This window comes from Mesoplodon mirus, assembly GCF_964341445.2.
Source record: "Mesoplodon mirus genome assembly, chromosome: X".
NCBI classification, from domain to species: Eukaryota; Metazoa; Chordata; class Mammalia; order Artiodactyla; family Ziphiidae; genus Mesoplodon; species Mesoplodon mirus.
In genome coordinates, this window is record NC_138981.1 from 112,387,260 (window position 1) to 112,409,913 (window position 22,654).

The following is a 22,654-nucleotide window of genomic DNA, read 5'->3' on the forward strand; positions in this document are numbered from 1 at the left end:
CTGCATCTATTGAGATGATCATATGTTTTTTCTCCTTCAGTTTGTTAATATGGTGTATCACGTTGGTTGATTTGCGTATATTGAAGAATCCTTGCATTCCTGGGATAAACCCCACTTGATCATGGTGTATGATCCTTTTAATGTGCTGTTGACTTCTGTTTGCTAGTATTTTGTTGAGGATTTTTGCATATATGTTCATCAGTGATAGTGGCCTCTTGTTTTCTTTCTCTGTGACATCTTTGTCTGGTTTTGGTATCAGAGTGATGGGAGCCTCGTAGAATGAGTTGGGTAGTGCTCCTCCCTCTGCTATACTTTGGAAGAGGTTGCGAAGCATAGGTGTTGTCTCTTCTCTAAATGTTTGATAGAATTCGCCTGTGAAGCCATCTGGTCCTGGGCTTTTGTTTGTTGCAAGATTTTTAATCACAGTTTCAATTTCAGTGCTTGTGATTGGTCTGTTCATATTTTCTATTTCTTCCTGGTTCAGTCTCGGAAGGTTGTGCATTCTTAAGAATTTGTCCATTTCTTCCATGTTGTCCATTTTATTGGCATAGAGTTGCTTGTAGTAATCTCTCATGATCCTTTGTACTTCTGCAGTGTCAGTTGTTACTTCTCCTTTTTCATTTCTAATTCTATTGATTGGAGTCTTCTGCCTTTTTTTCTTGATAAGTCTGGCTAATGGTTTATCAATTTTGTTTATCTTCTCAAAGAACCTGCTTTTAGTTTAATTGATCTTTGCTATCGTTTCCTTCATTTCTTTTTCATTTATTTCTGATCTGATCTTTATGATTTCTTTGCTTTTGCTAACTTTGGGGTTTTTCTGTTCTTCTTTCTCTAATTGCTTTAGGTGTAAGTTTAAGTTGTTTATTTGAGATGTTTCTTGTTTCTTAAGGTAGGATTGTATTGCTATAAACTTCCCTCTTAGAACTGCTTTTGCTGCATCTCATAGGTTTTGGGTCGTTGTGTTTTCATTGTCATTTGTTTCTAGGTATTTTTTTTATTTCTTCTTTGATTTCTTCAGTGATCTCTTGGTTATTAAGTAGTGTGTTGCTTAGCCTCCATGTGTTTGTATTTCTTACAGATTTTTTCTGTAATTGATATCTAGTCTCATAGCATTGTGGTCGGAAAAGATACTTGATACAATTTCAGTTTTCTTAAATTTACCAAGGCTTGATTTGTGACCCAAGGTATGATCTATCCTGGAGAACGTTCCATGAGCACTAGAGAAGAATGTGTATTCTGTTCTTTTTGGATGGAATGTTCTATAAATATCAATAAAGTCCATCTTGTTTAATGTATCATTCAAAGCTTGTGTTTCCTTATTTATTTTCATTTTGGATGATCTCTCTATTGGTGAAAGTGGGGTGTGAAAGTCCCCTACTATTATTGTGTTCCTGTCGATTTCCCCTTTTATGGCTGTTAGTGTTTGCCGTATGTATTGAGTTGTTTCTATGTTGGGTGCATAAATTTTTAAAATTGTTATATCTTCTTCTTGGAGTGATCCCTTGATCATTATGTAGTGTCCTTCTTTGTCTCTTGTAATAGTCTTTGTTTTAAAGTCTATTTTGTCTGATATGAGAATTGCTACTCCAGCTTTCTTCTGATTTCCATTTGCATGGAATATCTTTTTGTATCCCCTCACTTTCAGTCTGTATGTGTCCCTAGGTCTGAAGTGGGTCTCTTGTAGATGGCATATATACGAGTCTGGTTTTTGGATCCATTCAACCAGTCTATGTCTTTTGGTTGTAGCATTTAATCCATTTTCATTTAAGGTAATTATCAATATGTATGTTCCTGTTACCATTTTCTTAATTATTTTGGGTTTATTATTGTAGGTCTTTTCCTTGTCTTGTGTTTCCTGCCTAGATAAGTTCCTTCAGCACTTATTGTAAAGCTGGATTGGTGGTGCTGAATTCTCTTAGCTTTTGCTTGTCTGTAAAGCTTTTAATTTCTCTTTCAAATCCGAATGAGATCCTTGCTGGGTAGAGTAATCTTGGTTGAAGGTTTTTCTCCTTCATCACTTTATATATGTGCTGCCAGTCCCTTCTGGCTTTCAGAGTTTCTGCTGCAAGATCAGCTGTTAACCTTATGGGGATTCCCTTGTGTGTTATTTGTTGTTTTTCCCTTGCTGCTTTTAATATCTGTTCTTTGTATTTAATTTTTGATAGTTTGATTAACATGTGTCTTGGTGTGTTTCTCCATGGATTTATCCTGTATGGGACCCTCTGTGCTTCCTGGACTTGATTAACTATTTCCTTTCCCATATTAGGGAAGTTTTCAACTATAGTCTCTTCAAATATTTTCTCAGTCCCTTTCTTTTTCTGCTCTTCTTCTGGGACCCCTGTAATTCAAATGTTGGTGCATTTAATGTTGTCCCAGCAGTCTCTGAGACTGTCTTCAATTCTTTTCATGGTTTTTTCTTTGTTTTGCTCTGCAGTAGTTATTTCCACTATTTTATCTTCCAGGTCACTTATCTGTTCTTCCTCAGTTATTCTGCTATTGATTCCTTCTAGAGAATTTTTTATTTCATTTATTGTGTTGTTCATCACTGTTTGTTTGCTCTTTAGTTCATCTAGGTCCTTCTTAAACGTTTCTCCTGCCAGCGTTCAGTAGGTGTTCTGTAGGAGTTGTTCCACATGTAGATGTATTTCTGATGTATCTGTGGGGAGGAAGGTGATCGTGTCTTACTCTTCCACCATCTTGAAGCTCCTCCTAATATCTTTATTTTTTCTTCCATCCCAGTTTCATATCCAGAAACATATTCTTCCACGCCACATTGACAAACTCTCCAGGCTCCTCCATCTAAAGACCCACTTGTAATCCAGCTGGAAACAGGGTCTGGATGCTAAGCTCAAAACCTAGCAATACTACTATACTAACATCGAGTAGAACTTGTCAATCTCTTCTTCTAACACTTAGACTCCAAGCTCTTTAAGTGTACTAGGTTATTTAACCTTCATAACTATATTATGAAATGGCTACTGTTGTTATTATCATCTCAGTTTTATAGATGACAAAACTGAATCGAGAGGGATTAAATAACTTATTCAAGTCCACACAGCTAAGACTTAGCCAAGCAAAGATTTTGATATACCTGTGTCTCTTTTGCACCTTCCCTTTCTTTTGAAACTGGCTTATGGCATAACCTAATGAACAGATTCTTAGACATTGTGTGTGTGTGTGTGGGGAGGGTGGTGGGTAGGATGGGCTGTGGGTCTGGGTAGCCAGCCAGCCACCCACCCTCCACTGCCAAGATCCAGCAAGGCCAAGATATTTTTATACCCATTTTTCCTATGGAGGCAGGAATGTGAAACTCATTATGTGGATTTGTAATCTGATGATTTGGCTGGAAAAGCAGGCTCAATGGATACTTTCCCTCACTGATCCCTCAGCACCACTCTGATATAAAATATTATGTGTTGATGGGTATGTTTTTATTTACATGTGTGTATGGGTATGCATTTACATGCATGATTCTGTGTCAATTAGCATGTACATGTTAAGTATAGTACATTGGTTCTCAAACTTAATCTAATATCAATTACCTGGATAAAATCTCAAATATTTCTGGAGCCTATCCTCAGAGATTCTGATTCAGCTCAGCTGACATGGGGTGCAACTGTTTGTTATATGCACCTTAAGTGATTCTAATGCAGGTGGTTTATGCAGACCACATTTTGGGAAACAATAAGATAATGGTTTAGAGTGGGCTCTGGAGACAGGCTGCTAGTGAGTGGCTGTAGGTGTGGGCAAGTCAACTTGCCTCTCTTAACCTCAGTTTTCTCGTCTGTGAAAAATGAATAATAGTACCTGCCTTGCGAGGTTGCTATGAGGATTGAATGACATATATTGATTTAAAACATGTGTCATTTGATGTGCCTGATGCACCTTAAGTGCTCAATAACTAGTAGCTCTTATTATTCCTGTAATGCTATTTATATTAATCACTACACTAGGAGGACTTTAAGACATGGTCTCTGCCCTATAATACTTACAATTAAGAAGACTAAAGCACATGAAGAAACTAGAGGACATTTAAACATGTTAAATTGTGGGATGCTAACTTTAAGGGTGGGTAGTAAATAAGAATCTTAAGACTGAAGTGACTTCCCTGAGAGCCAGGGAAGGTTTAGCATTTTGTCTGGAGGACTTCACTGTGACCAAGGACTGGTAATAGTAAGGTAAGTGTAGTACTACAATTGCAGGCATACCTAATTTTATCACGCTTCGCTTTATTGTGCTTCACAGCTATTGCATTGAGCAACTCTGTTGGCACCAGTTTTCCAACAGCATTTGCTCATTTCATATATCTGTGTCACATTTTGGTAATTCTTGCAATATTTCAAACATTTTCATTATTATTTTATTTGTTATGGTGATCTGTGATGTTTGATGTTACTATTGTTTTGGAATTTTTTAGCAATAAAAATTTTTTAAATTAAGGTATGTAGTTTTTTTAGACAAATATGCATATTGCAAACTTAATAGGCTACAATCTAGTGTAAACATAATTTTTATATGTGCTGGGAAACAAAAAAATCATGTGACTTCCTTTATTGCAATATTCACTTTATTGCGGTGGTCTGGAACTGAACCTGCAGTATCTCCTAGGTCTATCTGTATATAAATTAGGATAGCACTTTCCACATGTCAGGTGTTCATGGAAGGAAGGTGTCAACTTGAGCTAGAGAAAGCTTCATGGAGGAGTTAGAAGTCGAACAGGTCCTCAGTGGATGGGGAGGGTTTGAATGAGTGGAGAGGAGAGGAATAGGACATTCGAAGCAAAGGAAGTAACCTGTGTTGGGCATAGAGATGGGAATGGAGAGTACGTGCAGCTGGCACTAGTCACATTGTGTTCCTAGAGTTGTGCACCAGAGGGCACTAGTCACCTAGACCACAAGGATAATGGCAACCATCATCGTTCTCACCGCCCCTCAGCCCAGAATTGTGCAGTGCAGTTGTCCTTAGTGCATGCTAGTAAATAGTGAAGAGGTAGGGAGGGGCCAGTTCCTGAGGGGCTACTATTACCAGGAATTTTGGTCGTAGCGTATAACCTCACTCCCTGAGAAGGGTTTAAAGAACCTGGAAAGCTGAAAAGGTGAAAGGGGTTGCAGACAATGCGAGTGCAAGTCAGGGTAGGTTTGGGACAATAGGTCCTGTGTCTCAGGAAAACTAGGGGTGGGGTGCTGCTCTTGTATAGCTTTCCCAACATAGGAAAGGGAGATGCAGTTATCCAAGACTCTGGACACGTTGCCTTCTGAAGTCCTGGCTACTCTGCTGGTGGCCCTATGGCAGGAGAAGGTTTCCACTCATTTAGAGACCATATATTTGGTATTATCTTTATGCCTAGCTCAGACCTATTAAGTACCTCACTTTGGCTGACACTTCATAGATTATAAGTAACTTCTCTGCCCATTGTCTCACTTTGTTCTTACCACGTTCTGTGAAGAAGAGTCAGAGACAATTAATTCCATTTCACAGAGGTAAAAACAAAGTCTAAGGAGTGTGTTGACTCAACTTAGATTATGCAGTTAGTAAGTGATGTCTTCTCACAGCCCAAGTCTTCTGACTTTAACAAGTTGATATTTACAATATCATTAGCTTTCCACCATGTAAGATGCTATGTAGAGAGAAATAGAAATCAATTAGAAGTCATGGTCCCTGCCCTCAAGGGGCCTAGAATTTTTGGAAGATCTAAACATGCTAGCATTCTGACTTTAAGCAACTCCACTCCCATCTCTGGGTTGAAGCCTTTTCTATAAAATAATGGTTTGCACTATATGACCTCAAACATTTTGTTTCCCATCCTCCTAGAAATAAACAGCCATCGAATCACAGAAAACAGCACATGATGACATAGTGTGGTTGGGTGAGGAAATAATCACTCAGGCCAGCTTGGGAGGCTACTGCAGAGTCCAATGGCTAGAGCTACTGTGAGGAAAGAAGAGGGGAAATCGAATTGGGGAGAAAGCCCTAGCTGTCTTGTTGGTGCTAAAAATTGTTCACTCTGATATCCACCAGTGTGCTGGTCCCACAAATACGCCGTATGTTGGCTCTTTGAGATACCTCTCTACTGATTGATCACCAACCCCCTTGGTGCTCACTGATTTTAGCTAAAAGTGGGGGTTAATCAACAAGGACATCTTAGAGGAGGATGTCACAGATCCTGTGGTGTGTCAGAAAGAATTCAGGGTGGTAAGAATCTGGAGTCACTGAAGTGACTGAGAACCAGGAAAGGGTTAGTCTCCTAAAGCACCCACTCTGGAGGGCTTCAGTGTGACGAAGGACTGGTAATAATAAGATAATTGTAGTCCTACAATTATATAAATGAAAGATAGCGCTTTCTACACGCCAGGTAGTTTCACAAGTGTTTTTACAGGAATAACTCTTTTATTCATTATGATAACCTTATGTGATAGCAACTGTTATTTTCCCCATTTTACAATTGTGGAAACTGATGTATATTATGCACTCTCTATCCACCTCTTTTCCTCAGAGCTCTTCTCTTCTTAATTCTCTCCCTCCACTTTGAACCTCACTCATTATCTGCCTTATCTTCGGATAGCATTTTATTCCAATAATGTTCTACTGTATAAGATAAAATGCCCAAAGTCTAGAATTTTGAGGATTCCAGAGTCAAGGTGCCTTGTAAATCTAGCCAACCATAGCTAACTAATACTCCCTTCTGCCCTCCCAACGTCATAGAAATGTCTTCAATGGGACATCTTCCAGGAAGTACCAGCTAGTGACTGAGAAAACAGGGAGAGATTGGAAATGCAGGCAGAGAGGCTGCCTCGAAGCCAAAGGGATTTAGAAGATTTAGAGAGCCTTTTGAAAGTGTGTCAGAGGGACACTTTGTCTTAAAAGAAAGGCCTCCTGGCCCAGATGCTTGAAAGGAAGGGTGAGGGAAGGTAGAAATACATGAATGAAAAGAATGTGCAGGGCTGTAACCTGACTTATGGGCTAAGACGGTCCATGCAGTGTACTTTGGGGCAGGCTTTAAACAAACAAAAAACAAAATCTCTCCTCCCATAAAAGTCTTGGGTGGTTCTCCAGGAAACGCCCGTAGAATTCAAATGTAAAATAGATAGCTAGTGGGAAGCAACTGCATCGCTGCAGGAGATCAGATCCATGCTTTGTGACCACCTTAGTGGGGTGGGATAGGGAGGGTAGGAGGGAGAAGCAAGATGGAGGGGATATGGGGATATATGTATACACATAGCTGATTCACTTTGTTATACAGCAGAAACTAACACAACACTGTAAGGCAATTATACTCCAATAAACATGTTAAAAAATAAATAAATAAAAAGTCTTTAGGAAGTTTTGCTCAGAGATTATGGGCTTCTCTCATTCTCTGCTGCCACCTGGTGGACATCAAGACGTAATGAATAGGGGGTGGGGGCCGGCCAAGCTGACCACACACAGATCCGGTGCTGCTGCACTACGGCCCCGGTGCAGCCAGCGCCCGGGACATGTGCTGATTCGATCCCTCCAGAGAAACCGTGTGGCTGACAGGGTCTTGGTGCTCCGGCTGGGTGTGCCTCCGAGGTGGGAGAGCCAAGTTCAGGACACTAGTCCACCAGAGACCTCCCGGCTCCACTCCACATAATATCAAATGGCAAAAGCTCTCCCAGAGATCTCCACCTCAACGCTAAGACACAGCTCCACTCACCGACCAACAAGCTACAGTGCTGGACACCCTAGGCCAAACAACTAGCAAGACAGGAACACAACCCCACCCATTAGCAGAGAGGCTGCCTAAAAATCATAATAAGGTCACAGACACCCCAAAACACACCACCAGATGCGATCCTGCCCACCAGAAAGACAAGATCCAGCCTCATCCAACAGAACAGAGGCACTAGTCCCCTCCACCAGGAAGCCTAAACAACCCACTGAACCAACCTTAGCCATGGGGGGCAGACACCAAAAACAACGGGAACTATGAACCTGCAGCCCGGGAAAAGGAGACCGCAAACACAGTAAGTTTAGCAAAATGAGAAGACAGAGAAACACACAGCAGATGAAGGAGCAATGTAAAAAGCCACCAGACCTAACAAATGAAGAGGAAATAGGCAGTCTACCTGAAAAAAGAATTCAGAGTACTGATAGTAAAGATGATCCAAAATCTTGGAAATGGAATGGGGAAAAAACAAGAAACGTTTAAGAAGGACCTAGAAGAACTAAAGAGGAAACAAGCAACGATGAACAACACAATAAATGAAATTAAAAATTCTCTAGAAGGAATCAACAGCTGAATAACTGAGACAGAAGAACGGATAAGTGACCTGGAATGTAAAGTAGTGGAAATAACTACCGCAGAGCCAAATAAGGAAAAAAGAGTGAAAAGAATTGAGGACAGTCTCAGAGACCTCTGAGACAACATTAAACACACCAGCATTTGAATTATAGGGGTCCCAGAAGAAGAAGAGAAAAAGAAAGGGACTGAGAAAATACTTGAAGAGATTATAGTTGAAAACTTCCCTAATATGGGTAAGGAAATAGTCAATCAAGTCCAGGAAGTGCAGAGAGTCCCGTACAGGATAAATCCAAGGAGAAACACACCAAGACACATATTAATTTATCAAAAATTAAATGCAAAGAAAAATATTAAAAGCAGCAAGGGAAAAACAACAAATAACATACAAGGGAACCCCCATAAGGTTAACAGATGATCTCGCAGTAGAAGCTCTGCAAGCCAGAAGGGAGTGGCAGGACATATTTAAAGTGATGAAAGGGAAAAACATAAACCAACATTACCCAGCAAGGATCTCATTCAGATTTGATGGAGAAATTAAAACCTTTATAGACAAGCAAAACCTAAGAGAATTCAGCACCACCAAACCAGCTTTACAACAAATGCTAAAGGAACTTCTCTAGGCAGGAAACACAAGAGAAGGAAAAGACCTACAATAACAAACCCAAAACAATTAAGAAAATGGTAATAGGAACATACATATCGATAACTACCTTAAATGTGAATGGATTAAATGCTCCAACCGAAAGACGTAGACTGGCTGAATGGATACAAAAACAAGACCCGTATATATGCTGTCAACAAGAGACCCACTTCAGACGTAGGGACATATACAGACTGAAAGTGAAGGGATGGAAAAAGATTCCATGCAAATGGAAATTAAAAGAAAGCTGGAGTAGCGATTCTCATATCAGACAAAATGGACTTTAAAATGAAGACTATTACAAGAGACAAAGAAGGACACTACATAATGATCAAGGGATCAATCCAAGAAGAAGATACAACAATTGTAAATATTTATGCACCCAACGTAGTAGCACCTCAATACATAAGGCAAATGCTAACAGCCATAAAAGGGGAAATCGACAGTGACACAGTCTTAGTAGGGGACTTTAACACCCCACTTTCACCAATGGACAGATCATCCAAAATGAAAATAAATAAGGAAACACAAGCTTTAAAAGATACACTTAACAAGATGGACTTAATTGATATTTATAGGACATTCCATCCAAAAACAATAGAATACACTTTCTTCTCAAGTGCTTGGGTTACAAATCAAGCCTTGGTAAATTTAAGAAAATTGAAATCGTATCAAGTATCCTTTCTGAGCACAACGCTATGGGACTAGATACCAATTACAGGAGAAAAATCTGTAAAAAATACAAACACATGGAGACTAAACAATACACTACTAAATAACAAAGAGATCACTGAAGGAATCAAAGAGGAAATAAAAAAATACCTAGAAACAAATGACAATGAAAACACGATGACCCAAAACCTATGGGATGCAGCAAAAACAGTTCTAAGAAGGAGGTTTATAGCAATACAATCCTACCTCAAGAAACAAGAAACATCTCAAATAAACAACCTAACCTTACACCTAAAGCAATTAGAGAAAGAAGAACAAAAAAAACCCCAAGTTAGCAGAAGGAAAGAAATCATAAAGGTCAGGTTAGAAATAAATGAAAAAGAAATGAAGGAAACAATAGCAAAGATCAATTAAACTAAAAGCAGGTTCTTTGAGAAGATAAACAAAATTGATAAACCATTAGCCAGACTCATCAAGAAAAAAAGGGAGAAGACTCCAATCAATAGAATTAGAAATGAAGAAGGAGAAGTAACAACTGACACTGCAGAAATACAAAGGATCATGAGAGATTACTACAAGCACCTCTATGCCAATAAAATGGACAACCTGGAAGAAATGGACACATTCTTAGAAAAGCACAACCTACCGAGACTGAACCAGGAAGAAATAGAAAATATGAGCAGACCAATCTCAAGCACTGAAATTGAAACTGTGATTAAAAATCTTCCAACAAACAAAAGCCCAGAACCAGATGGCTTCACAGGCGAATTCTATCAAACATTTAGAGAAGAGCTAACAACCACCCTTCTCAAACTCTTCCATAGTATAGCAGAGGGAGGAACACTCCCAAACTCATTCTACGAGACCACCATCGCCCTGATACCAAAACAAGACAAAGATGTCACAAAACAAGAAAACTACAGGCCAATATCATTGATGAACATAGATGCAAAACAGTAAAAAATACTTTAAATTAGACATTCACTAAAAAAAATTTTTGTACAGCTTTTAACTTTTATTTATTTAAAATATTTTTGTTTTTAATGTATGTTTATTTAAAATATTTTTATTTTAAAAGCTTTATTGAGGTGTAATTGATATATAAAAACTATATATATCAAGTGGACATACAAACAGAAAGATGTGAAATAAGAGTTGACTGAATTCAGGAAAGTAATTGAAGATATCATCGTAGAAATGATCAAATTGTAATTGAAAATCACCATAGAAATGGTGGTTAAATTGTAATTGGTAATTGAAGGACAGCTTGGCTGGATGTAAAATCCTTGGCTCATAGTGTATTTTCTTGAGTTTCTTGAAAATGCTACTCTTTTGTTGTCTTGTTTTCCATGTTGCTATTGAGAAGTCTGATGCTAAGCTGATTTTCATTCATTTGAACTTACTTCACTTTTTGCCAAGAGGCTCTAAGGATTATTTCTTTACCTTTAAAGTGTAAGAGTTGCACTGGGATTTTTCTTGGTGTTCACTGGGTCAGTTTTCCCAGGTACATGGTGAGCCATATCTGTGTGAAGATCCAGGTCTCCTTTTATTTATGGTTTTTTTCTTTTAATTGTACTTTTAAAGATTAGTTCTATTTTATTGTTGCATAGGGAATACATGGGTATAGAATGATATCAAATAAAGATTGATTCGGAGAAATCAGGTAATAGGAGGATACAGGTATTATAAAAAGGTAGTAATATAATGGTAACCACTGGAACACAACTACAAATTTACCTAAATAGAAAGAAAAAAGAGAGACCACGTAGAAAAACACAGTATATGTGGTAGCATACAGCATGATTGCTCTTGCAATGTGTCCATTTAGCTGGGCTACAGCCCCCAGTTATTCAAAAACTATGTGTTGCTGTAAAATAAAATCTTGCAGATGCAATTAAAGCCCCTAATTATTGACTTTAAGTAAGAGAGATTATCCTGGATAATCTGAATGGGCCTGACTCAATCAACTGAGAGGCTTTAAAAGCAAGGCTGAATTTTCTCCAAAAGACAGAAGAAATTTTGCCTGTGGATGACAGCTTTGGCTTGTGCCTGTGGAGTCTGGGCCTGCCCGTGATCTTAGCTTTATGACTATGGATTTCAGGCTTCCTTAGCCACCCCCACAGCAAAATAAGCCAATTCCTATAATAAATCTCTCTCCACATACACACCTACAGAGACACAAAAGAATGCATGCACACACACATCCTACTTACACTACTTGTCCGGATTAACCCTGACTGATACACACATTAAATTTAAAATAAAATAGCATGACAGAGTTGAAAGTAAACCTGTTAGTCATATCAATAAATGTGAATGTGTTTAATTCACTATTTAAAAAAATTATTCAGGGAAAATACAAGATGAGCCTGGAGCACCTTGTAGTATTAAAAAGTAAGGAAGTGCTAAAAAAAAAAATGGTGGGGCATGTCAAAGGCACATGGGAGTCAATCTGAAAGAGCTCCCAATGGCCAAATATGGAAAAATCTGAACAAAAGTATAAATAACATAGTACTGGATTATAACCTGAAATATAAAATAAATATTTATGGGTCCTTAATGGTATAAATAAATGATTGAATAAATAAATTAATGGAGGAATAGAGAAAAATAATCCTTACAAAGGAATTACACATAATTTATGTAGATTCTCCACTCTAGGAGTTGGAACTTAATTATCACCAACCTCTCTCCTCTTCCCCCACCTCCCCCCATCAGTGTGGGCAGGAGTTACTGACTTGTTTCTACCTGGGGAAAAAGTTAACTTCTTACATGTCCTCTTACTACCTCAGAACTGGCAGCGGGAACTCTCATTTCAAATCCTCCGTATGCTTCAAATCTCTTTGACTTCCCTTTCTGTTACCAGCTGGAGAAAATATGCACTTAAACGTACTCATGTGATTTGGCTAGGCTCACCTGAATAAAGGTCAACTGTACCATATAATATAACAATCACAAGAGTTGTATCTCTTCATATATACAGGTTCCAGGGATTAGGCCAAGACATTTTAGGGGCCATTTTTAGAGTTCTCAACACACTGTTGTATAAATTTGCATTGAAAATTAAATTCACACTTACAGAAAACTGATTTGTGTGAAGAATTAGATCTTTATAGAAAAATTGTTCTGCAAGAATCATCAGCTCTAGGTATAACACAATTTATATTTCAGTATTATTTATCAGAAATGTATTCCAATATTATCACAGCCTATAAATATATGTTGCTTTCATTATGACAATTGAAAATGAGATTGCTAAAAGGATAAATTTTGAGTATCCAATAAATGACTTTGCAGAGTGAGCCAGCAAAACCTTATGACCAATCACGATATCACATTAATAAAATATTATTTATTGTATTATATAAAATTATGACACAGTTTTTTGCAATTTATAAATTTGTATTGTTATTCATGTGTGATTGTTACTACTATTATATTTTATATATAATAAAATATCTTAAGGGAAAACACTGATATTTTTGTACCTTTAACAGCACTTTTTCTCTGGTTTTTGAACAAGGGTCCCTGCATTTTCATTTTGCAGTAGGTCCCACAAATTATGTACCCAGCCTTGACCTGACAAGAACATTACAAGAAAAGCAAATTACAAACCAATATCCTGTATGAGCATAGACACAAAAATCTTTAATATATATTAACAATTTGAATCCAGCAATATATAACACGGATAATGCATCATAAACAATTAGTGATTACCTCAAGAATCAAAGTTTTATTTCATATTCAAAAAAATCTATCAAGTTAATTCATAAGATTAACAGAATAAAGATTAGAAAACCATATGATAATCACAACAAAGCAGAAAAATTTGGCAATACTCAACATCAACTCAGAATTAAAAGGAAAATCTCAGCAGACTAAGGAACTTCTTCAGCCTGATAAAAGGTATCTAGAAAAACCAACAGCTAACATAATTCTTAGCAGTAAAATACTAAATGCTCTCCCTTTAAAGTTAGGAAGAAGGTAAAAACATCTGCTCTTACCATTTCTATTCAGCATTATACTGGAGACCGTAATAAATGCAATACAGAAATAAAAATAAATAAAAAGCACAAAGATTGAGAAGAAGGAAAGTTAAACTGATTTTTCCCATAATCAACATGATTATTTACATATAAATCCTAAGGAATCTTCAAAAAATAGAAACATGAAAGGGCAATATATGAAAACCGATTGTATTCTTGCAACAAATAATTGGAATATGAAAAGTAAAAAATATTTACAAAAGCATCAAAAATAGGCATATATTTAATGAAAAATGTGTAGGTCTCCTACACTGAATACTCAAAATATTGAAGACCTAAACAAATTGAGGGATATAACATGTTCACTACTTAGAAGACTCAATATTTTTAAGATTTGAATTCTCCACAAATTGATCTCTACTTTCAATGGGATTCTGATTGAAACTTCAGCTGGGTTTTTTTTTTGGTAAAAATTGATAGGCTATTTCTAAAATTTATATAGAAATGCATCTTGGCTAGGATAGCCAAAATAATCTTGAAAAAGATTAAAGTAGGAGAACTTACACTATCTGATTTTAGTATCTAAAATAATGCTGCACACTATTTACAATAGCCAGGACATGGAAGCAACCTAAGTGTCCATCGACATATGAATGGATAAAGAAGATGCGGCACATTTATACAATGGAACATTACTCTGCCATAAAAAGAAACAAACTTGAGTTATTTGTAGTGAGGTGGATGGACCTAGAGTCTGTCATACAGAGTGAAGTAAATCAGAAAGAGAAAAACAAATACCATATGCTAACACATATATATGGAATCTAAAAAAAAATGGTTTTGAAGAACCTAGGGGCAGGACAGGATTAAAGACGCAGATGTAGAGAATGGACTTGAGGACACGGGGATGGGGAAGGGTAAGCTGGGATAAAGTGAGAGAGTGGCATGGACATATATACACTACCAAATGTAAAACCGATAGCTAGTGGGAAGCAGCCGCATAGCATAGGGAGATCAGCTTGGTGCTTTGTGACCACCTAGAGGGGTGGGATAGGGAGGGTGGGAGGGAGATGCAAGAGGGAGGAGATATGGGGATATATGTATATGTATAACTGATTCACTTTGTTATAAAGCAGAAACTAACACACCATTGTAAAGCAATTATACTCCAATAAAGATGTTAAAATAAATACATAAATCACTAAAAAGAAAAGAAAAAAGTGATATCTGTATTTTGTAAAATTCAAAAATGTCAAGACATCAAAAGACATTATTAAGAAAATGATAAGACAAACCACTGTACTGGAAAATATATGTGCAAAATATGTGACTGACAAATGGTTCACATCCAGACATTTAAAGAACTCTTACAAACCAATAATAAAAATAAACAACCTGATCAAAGGTGGACTTAATACTTAGACGTTTCACAGAAGAGTATCCACCAATGGATATTCTTGGATACTCTATGGCTAATAATGATGCTCAACAGCATTAGTCATTAAATTAAAATCGTAATGATATATTACTACACACACACTGAAATGGATGAAATTAAGAAGCATTTAGAGACCACAGTCTGTATGCTGTGGTGGTTAATTTGCTACTATGTTCATATGTTCTAGGCTTTTTCTATGATCAGAGCTATGAATTAAATATTTGTTAAGAAAAACTGTATTATGAATTCATACTAATATTTCTAATTTAAATATAGGATTATAGAATTTTTTCTTGTTCTATTTTATATCTGTATCTCTTTTCTCAAATGTTGAAAATCTTGGTTCCCAATGACATTAGTAAAATGGTTTGTTTTATTCTAAAATATTTTATAGTTTCATAACAATTCCAATACTTTACTAACAGTATGGTTATTGATAACACTTTAAGATTTGTTTGCAGCTAGTTTTGTTCCTACGGTATAACCTACTAGTCATAGTTATTGTTTTAAATTCACTTCAAATAATTCCTCTCTCTGTGATTAAGGTTAGGTCATCATCTCAATACAATGTTAGGTTCATCAGTTTCATTTTGTGTTTTAATTTTTAGTGATTACTTTGATATTTTGATTTATTTAATTTTAAAAATAATTTGTAAAACAGCTACATGGTTCCAAAGACAAATATACAAAATAAGATAAATTTACGTAAGATTAGCTGTTCTTTTCATCCTGTTCTCCTGCTCCTCTTATAGGTAGCCAACTTTATTATTTTTAGCTTATCTTTCTAATATTGTTTTAAAATATAGATATAAATACACATTCCTGTTCTCCCTCTTTCTCAGATAAAATGTAGCATACCCTATACATTATTCTGCACTATTTAAAAACCAAACACTAGGTCCTGGAGATCATTTAGTGGCAGTACTTAGAAAGATTTTTCATTCCTTTTTACAGCTGCATAATTTTCCTTGTGTGGATAGAAATAGGTTATTCAATCGGTCCCTAAAGCGTGTACTTTAATGGAAGAGCATCACTCAGCAGGCCTGGGAATGAGGCCCCCAGGGCATTAAAGAAAAGTGTCAATTATTTACAGTTATTTGGATTTATTTGGGCAGTTATTATTTGGGCCATTATTATTTGAGCAGTTATCTGCTTAAAGAGGAAGTTGCTCAGGCTTCTCCGGTTGCACAGTGGTTAAGAATCCGCCTGCCAATGCAGGGGACACAAGTTTGAGCCCTGGTCTGGGAAGATCCCACATGCTGCGGAGCAACTAAGCCTGTGCGCCACAACTACTGAGCCTGTGCTCTAGAGCCTGCAAGCCACAACTACTGAGCCCACGTGCCACAACTACTGAGCCCACGAGCGCAACTACTGAAGCCTGTGCGCCTAGAGCCCATGCTCTGCAACAAGAGAATCCACTGCAATGAGAAGCCTTCACACTGCAACGAAGAGTAGCCCTTGCTCCCCGCAGCTAGAGAAAGCCCACGCACAGCAACAAAGACCCAATGCAGCCAAAAATAAAATATAAATAAATTTATTTTAAAAAAAGAGGAAATTGCTCAAAAGGTGAGGAAACTATTTCAATACTGAGCTGTTTCCTGGCAAGAAGGAATTGTAAAATCGGACTAAGAGTGAAGGGAATTAATATGATGTGGGGGGGGAATTACAATCCTTGAAAGAAATTGATGTCTTGGTTCGTTAGGGGAAAATTTTTGCTTTGACAGAAAGATTGCCACTTAAGGAACTGCCATATTGGAGGCTGAATGAAACACACTGGTATAATATAACTACCTAAGAGTCTTTAATTCCACATATCACTGTAGAAATTAATAATATATTTTTTTAAATTCAGAAGATGTTTTCCCCCTAGCTATGAACAACAACAACAACAGCAACAACAACAATTGTTAGAGGGGATTTGATATTGTCCCGACACTGCTTATTCTTTTATTGGGTTTCCCATCAATTATTTCATTTAATCTTTGTAACTACCCTCACAGGTGTGTATGGCAGGTATTATTTTCCCCATGTGATAGATGAGAATATTCAGAGGTGTGAAATAACTTATCCAAGTCCACTCAGGTATCTAGTAAAAATACTTTCCATTCCTAGCCCAGTGCTCTTTCCATGACACCAGAAACAGTATAGTAATAACAAAACAAGGGCTATTCAAGCCCTCTCGTGAAACGTTGAAGTTTACTCACCACATAAAATGCTTGTGCTCACTCTAAACTCAGCAGTCCACTAAAAGGGTCTGGGGATAGAGTAGAGAAGAGAGGACTGATAATAATCAGGTAGACCAACAAGATAATTTAATAGCTACATTAGTTAACTATTGTTACATAACAAATTACTCTAAAACCTAATGACTTAAAGCAACAAATATTATTTCATATGGTTTCTGAGAGTCAGGAATCCAGGAGAGACTTAACTGGATAGTTCTGGTTCAGGATCTTTCATAAGATTGCAGTCAAGTTGTCAACGAGAGATTGAGTATTTGCCACCAAGCTTGCTCATGTATTTGTGGGAAGGCCTCAATTCCTCTCCAGCTGTTGACCAGAGTCCTCTATGTTTTGTCATGCCCCGTGGAATTCTCTATGAGGCTATTTGACATGGAAGGTTGTTTCCTTCTCCCAGAGTGAGTGATCTGAGAGAGACAGAGAGCAGAACTGAGTGAGAGTGTCCAAGATGGAAGACGAGATCTTTTATCACCTAATCTCAGAACTGACACACCATCACTTCTGCCTTATCACACAGACAAACCCTCCTCTGAATACCAGGAGGTGGGGAGCATTGGAGAGCCACTTTGGAGGCTGGCTACCAAAATAGTTAACAATGAGAGAGAGTCTTACCAAATGCCAGATACTGTGCTGAACATTTTACCTGAATTAACTCATCTAGTCCTCACAGCAACAGTGTAAGGTAGATTCTATTATTATTCCTATTTTACAGATGAATAAACTGAGGCTCAGAGTGATTAAATAACTTGCCCAAACTCACAGAGCTAGAAAGTGGTAGAGCCAGGATCCAAATCCAGGCAATTTGGCAGTATGCCACGAAGTATATTGCTTCTATGTTCAGGTATTTGTAAGCATTATGAAGGAAATAAAATAATGCAGTAGAGTGACTGGACTGGGAAAGCAGCCAGGGATTTTTTGGTTTTGTTTTGTTTTGTTTTAGATTTCATTGTCAGGGTAGGCCACTCTGTGGAGGTGTTGTTTAAGCTGTGACCTAAATGATGAGAGGAGAGCTGATCTTATGAAGACTTGGTAAAAATCCACTTCAGACAGAGAGAATATACTGTGCAAAGACCCCAAAGCAGGCAAGGACTTGGTACTTTCAAGAAACGTAAAGATATCAGTGTGGCTTGAGTGTATCAAGCAAAAAGGACTGTTAGCTCTGAGGTAGGTTTAGGAGTTAAGCAGGGGGTAGGTTATTCAATTATTTTAGGGACACTGTGAAATAAGCAGCAATATCCCCATTTTAAAGATGAGAACAAGGTGAAGAAATTGTGGGGTTAAATGTCTTGCCCAAGGCCACAAATTTTAAAAGGCCAAACTAGGATTTGGCCTCATTTTTTGCCTTACTGTGTTGCCTCCTTCACCTCTTCCATGCAAAGTGGGGTTTTTTGTTTGTTTGTTTTTGTTTTTTTGACATGTGTCTTGGCTGTTCCATTAGACCGGGGGAAACTCCAAGGGCTTTTCCTCCTCCTAGTGCTGACTTGTACTGCGTCAGAATGTACATTTGCTGGCTCTAGTAAGGGTGGCAGAATGAACCCAAAGAAAGCATCATGCTTCCCAGAAGGCAGGTGCTATGCAAGTCTGAGAGATTATGAGTCTATCAGCATAAACATTTGTAACATCTATAAAGATAAAATAGGCCTAAACTCAGTTCAAGGATGGCTATAGCACAAATATTTTGCATGTGTCATAATAATGGTGGTTTTATTTTCTCACTGAACTAGTTACCCAGCCTTGGCTCTGGTTGTCAATCATCTGCAGCTATGGTTTTGATCTCAGGCTTAGAGAAAAAGTTCACACAATCCCCTTTCTGGTGTGAGGGAATCCTCTCCTCCAGAAAACATCTATTAAACTGGTCAAAATTATCAAAGGAAACCTTTTAAAGTCTCTAGAGATTGACCAACAGGTTTACACAAAATTGAGAGACGCTGATTCAACAAATTTGATTGAAACTTGCAAGAACAGTGGCAGGCCATGGCAGCTGAGCTGTACCCATCCCTCCCTCAGTTCCATCTGTAGAAAAACTACTCCAGCCACACTGGGCAGACTGGACTGACTCAGATACAGCCTTGTAAACAACCTGTATCTTCCCCAGTTTCCTGGTCTGGAACATCTATACTGGAAAGGTGGTGGAATCTGGTGAATATCCAAAGTCTCCCATCTCTGTGCTGCAGAAATCTATATTGGGTGGACGACAGCAACCAGTTGGTGGTGCCTCTTTCATCAAATCACAGCACCTGCTCTATAGGGAGGATCTGGGTGGATTATCATTGAAAAACAGTGTCCCCCAAATCCTTGTATGTCATAGCACTGAGGTTCTCCCTGAGAGGAGTCGTAGGACAAACTGCAAAGACTGGCAGATCTGGCCCAGCCAAAGAGAGTAGATTTCATTTGGATCAGAGAGTGGAGGAATTCATGCCCCCGGGGTGTTGTTTAACACTATAAAACTCACAGTGGCTAGCAATCAGAGGAGGGTAACAGCTTGGTGATACCAACAGAAGGAGACCAGACATAAGTTTTACAGGTATATCAGGAAAAGAGATAGTCTAATAGAGTCCTGTTAAGATCACACTCATCCCCTGTGGTCTGGAAGACTTCTCTATGCTCAAGGCTGCACTTTATTAGGGATGACTAGAGAAAGTGCTTCCAAAATAAAAATCCCTGACTGATTGGTTTTCTCCCAAACTGTGAAAGCAGTCTCCAAACCACACACAGATCCAACAGTAAAGGATGAAAACTTCACTAGATCTAGGGACTTATGTAAAACTTTTGACTAATTGATGGCTTAACCACTAAGTGATGCTGACTCAAGAGCAACCCCTAGGAAGCCAGACTTAAAAATAAAAATGGAAAAAAAAATCTCAGCAGAAACATTTGAGGCTATCCACTACAGGGGAAATACCTTCTCAGAATTAGTCCAGCCAAGTCACTAAATAAATAAACAAACAAACAACAACAAGCCCCAGAAGGAGGTTAATTTTAGAGTTGCTACAATATTCTCTAAAATGCCCAGTTTTCAACAAAAAAATTATTATATATACAAAGAAACAGAAAACTGTGACCCATATTCAGGAAAAAAATGTAGACAGACGAGCACGAAGAACTACAATCCTTCAGCCTGTGGAACAAAAACCACATTCACAGAAAGGTAGACAAGATGAAGAGGCAGAGGGCTATGTACCAGATGAAGGAAGAAGATAAAACCCCAGAAAAACAACTAAATGAAGTGGAGATAGGCAAGCTTCCAGAAAAAAGAATTCAGAATAATGATAGTGAAGATGATCCAGGACCTTGGAAAAAGAATGGAGGCTAAGATTGAGAAGATGCAAGAAATATTTAACAAAGACCTAGAAGAATTAAAGAACAAACAAACAGATGAACAATACAATAACTGAAATGAAAAATACACTAGAAGGAATCAGTAGCAGAATACCTGAGGCAAAAGAACGGATAAGTGACCTGGAAGACAGAATGGTGGAATTCACTGCCACAGAACAGAATAAAGAAAAAAGAATGAAAAGAAATGAAGAGAGCCTAAGAGACCTCTGTGACAACATTAAACACAACAATATTTGCATTATAGGGGGCCCCAGAAGGAGAAGAGAGGGAGAAAAGACCTGAGAAAATATTTGAAGAAATTATAGTCAAAACTTCCCTCCACACAAACTAATCAGCTTCTTTTCCAAAGTCATTTTCTGGAGCTGAAGAGAAGAAAGTATATTATGACATTTTGACACCTTAAAAAACCTTTCTGGGGCTTCCCTGGTGGCGCAGTGGTTGAGAGTCCGCCTGCCGATGCAGGGGACACGGGTTCGTGCCCCGGTCCGGGAAGATCCCACATGCTGCAGAGCGGCTGGGCCCGTGAGCCATGGCTGCTGAGCCTGAGCGTCCAGAGCCTGTGCTCCACAGCGGGAGAGGCCGCAGTAGTGAGAGGCCCGCGTACCAAAAAAAAAAAAAAAAAAACAGATATCCAGAGCCCTCCTACAGAGAATCTTTTTCAGGAGGTCTGGAGTGGGACTTGAGAATCTGTGCTTTTGACCATTGTCCCAGATTATTCTGGTCCTCTGCACCTCCTCCCTCATGTCTTCAATCATGGAATTCCCTAGAAGGCACCAACTACCTATACCAAGGATGGAGAGGCAGGCTGATAGGCAAGAAGGCTCTGGCTGTAGAAAGGTTTGTCCCCAACTAAGCCTATTTCCTCTGCCTTCCATACCCTGCTGACATTACTAGGTCTGAGGTTTGAAGCCACAATGCAGAAAACCAGTTTTCTCCCTCATTCCCAGGTCACCAGCAGTGACAGCCATGTTCCTCAAAACTGAAAATAGCTCCTGTCTCCTCCCTAACTCTTTCCATGCTTCGCTTCTCCAGACTGAGCAACCTTACCACCCTCTATGTAACTAACTGGCTTAAAGATATTGTGGCCTCACCAGGGGCTGAACAAACTGAGCAATTGCCTTCAGCTTTCATTGCTTTTCTAGGCATGGCAGAGCAGCAGTAGGTGGCAGCTGTGTCCCAAAGTGTCCCCATTCTCTCTCCCTTCCTCCCTTATTTCTACTCCCCCTATGGTTCTGTCCCGGAGTGACAGGCATTATGGGAATACTGTCTGTTTGCTGCTTCAAGTCCCATCAAACCAACATGTTGAACACTGCTGTATATACTTCCTACAGAGGGCACATTAGTTTTGCTTGGTGAGCACGCCCTAATTGGGTTCCCAGAGGGAACTTCTAATACTAGTACAGAGAATTAAGAACCAGCCAACAGATGGGGTGAGAAGCATGATGGGGAGGGTGGCAGCCAGGATTGCACATCTCCTGGAGTCTGTATCAACCATAAGACTGACAGGCTGGATCTGGGGGAAACAGCCAAGCTCCCAGTGGAAAGATCAGGTGGCAGAATGAAGTAGTTCTTCACAATATTTACACAGCGAATCTCTGCCCACTCAGGGATTTCTTTACAGATTTTGAAATCAGCCACTTTGGACATGCTGGTTTTTGTTTTGTGTCATTTGAGGGTTTTTTGGGAGAAGTGGGTGTAGGGGAAGGAGGGTACTTTTCTCCTGGGTTTCTTGGGTGGCACATAAACTCAAATCATGAGGCCCATGCCCCAACTCAAGATATCCTAGCCCAGTAATATTCAGCTTGTGTGCTGCAGACTCCTAATTGCAACTAGTCTGTGAATTCACACACTTGGATGTTCCATACTTTCATAGTTGGATAACCTAAACTTTTTGAGATACCTTTTTTGAGTCCCTGCTTTAAGAACCTTCTTTGAAGTCTCAGTTCTTAGTTTTTCCTTTTCTCTATCTACAATTATTCCCTTGATGATATGTAGTCCCCTAGCTTTACTATCTCAATCCCCTCCCCCAACTCTACTGCCAAACCCTCTCCACCTACAGCCTTCTCCACCTTAAAA

At 38.5% G+C, this 22,654-nt stretch overlaps 1 protein-coding gene across 1 annotated transcript in view; it reads left to right on the forward strand.

Annotated features, from left to right (window-relative positions):
• Positions 1-22,654, forward strand: part of ARHGAP36 (Rho GTPase activating protein 36) — a gene marked incomplete at both ends in the record, with an annotated part of 162,971 nt that overhangs the window by 14,968 nt on the left and 125,349 nt on the right. The gene's annotated exons all lie outside the window — the stretch shown is intronic.